The 2,089-nt window shown below is 35.4% G+C and overlaps 1 pseudogene; it reads right to left on the bottom strand.

Moving 5' to 3' along the window:
* Positions 1–398: 398 nt before the first annotated feature.
* LOC141576015 (AP-1 complex subunit sigma-2 pseudogene) lies at positions 399–1,244 on the bottom strand (annotated as a pseudogene).
* Positions 1,245–2,089: the final 845 nt, after the last annotated feature.

Genomic DNA, 2,089 nt, shown 5'->3' with positions numbered 1-2,089 from the left:
AAAAATCCCTGGTAAGTCAACATTTCCGTTTTATTTTGGGGGCATCAAAAATAATCCAACTAAGTGACTAAATGATTATGACCACAAAAAATTTATCTCAGGAGTCAAATATTCCTTGGCCTTAAAAACAACATACTTACTATTATTGAAACAGCTGATCTCTGTTCCCCGTCCCAGGTTCAGAAGTCTTTTAAACAATTTTTAGTGTAAAACAGCATCATTACATTTTAGTCTTTTGTGTATTCCCTTTGTTTTAAGGTATTTAGTTTCTAATAAGGGTCTTTGGTATAAATTTATTTTTCTTTAAAGTTTCAACATACAGTGAAATTTTCCTTCATTTGATATGTGACATGTCAATTCCCTTTATTCTCATATATAGTGAAATGCTGCACTGGTCTTTGGTTTCATAAAATCAGGTTTCACATAATTTAAGTTTCTTTTGCCAAAGACAGTAAGTAATAAATTGCCTGATCTTGTCATTTTCATAGATGCACATAATCAGATTAAGAGAAAGAGACCTATAAACTTTAAAATAGGAAGAAAAGTTACTTTTCTTTTTCTGCATTCATTCTAATTCCTATGTAAGTCCCTTGTTATCACTTGATTAACCAAAGTTCCCTTTAAAAAAAAGTTGTGTAGGCCTGAATGAAGCAGCTTAGCAGAACTGTAACGCTGACAAGACGTCATCTTACACCATTAGCTAACATGGACATGAAGACAGTGACCATCTACAGGGTGTGAAATGCCACAAGAAGTCATCAACAGGGGAGGAGAGTTATGTCAGTCCAATTTCTTCAAGAACACTACGTGGGGTTTCAGCTTCCTCCTGCAGTAGATCAGCCCGCTCAATTGCTTTAAGGACATTTTTCTTGGATGCTTCCCGAACTTCCCCTCCCAAAAGAAACTCATCCAAAACAAGCCTTCTCAAAATTAAAGATGACATCAAGTTCACACACACTGCCAAAATACTTGTCAAGTAATTCCACATAACGATGAATTATTTCCAGGGTAATTAGTTCATTGTCCTGACCCTCAATACCACAGCAAAAATACAGACTGGCATATCTTTTGCAAACAATTTTCAGATCTCGCCATTCAAGAAAGCTGCACATTTTAGGTTTCCGTGCTAAAACGGTTTGAACAAGTTCTCTTGTGATCTTTTTCTTCTCTTTGTCTGATAATGGGACTTACCATTTCTGCAGTCGAAGCTTTCCCTGACGACTAAAAAGCAACATAAACTGCATGGCGGCCGCGGGCCGCGGGGCTTGGCCGGCGGCGGCGGCGGCGGCGGCGGCTGAGGGCAAGGCCCCTGTCGCTGAGCTGAGGAAGCGAAGCCGTGTTGCTGTGGGGAGCTTAATTAAATTTCTATTAGAAACGTATTTAGTCACACATTGATTTGGAGAAAATTGCTATATTTAAAATATTGCTTATTTCTAACCATAACCGTATCTCTTCTTTTATTTAGACTTCAGCAGTAACATCTTGCACATCTTTTGTTAGATTTGTACTGATACTTTGTCTTTGATGTTGTTGCTTTTACTGTCGAAAATGGCATCTTCTTCTTAAATTGCATTTTCTACTTTATTGCTAGAATATAGAAGTAAATTGAATTCTGATACATTAATATTGCTAAACTCATTAATTTTAATAATTTGTCAATTATTGTGAATTTTGATCTAAAAATGTGTTACCTACTAATGGTGATATTTTTCCTTTCCTTTCCAATCCTTGTGATTTTTATTTATTCCTCTTTTCTTAGATTACTGACTAATACCTTCTGGAAAATACTGTATAAAAATGGTGATAGCTGACTTTCTTGGTTTTATTTCTCTGTTTCAAGGGAAATGCTTTTAAAATTTCCCATTGAGTGTGGGTGTAACATGCTTCTTTTAAAAGTTAAGAATATTTCCTTCTATTCCTGGTTTGCTGAGGGACATACGAATTTTGACTTTTATAAAGTGCTTTTTCCTTATCTAGTGAGATAACCACTCATGTAGCAAATTACCCTAATAAAATGAACTCTTCAGTGTTGATACAAAGTTACATCTTTGCACTAAACACAACTTAATTTTTTATATATTGGAGAATT

Source organism: Camelus bactrianus, chromosome 35, assembly GCF_048773025.1.
Source record: "Camelus bactrianus isolate YW-2024 breed Bactrian camel chromosome 35, ASM4877302v1, whole genome shotgun sequence".
Taxonomy (NCBI): domain Eukaryota; kingdom Metazoa; phylum Chordata; class Mammalia; order Artiodactyla; family Camelidae; genus Camelus; species Camelus bactrianus.
The sequence above is the reverse complement of the archived record's forward strand: the minus strand, read 5'-3'. Positions and strand labels throughout refer to the sequence as shown.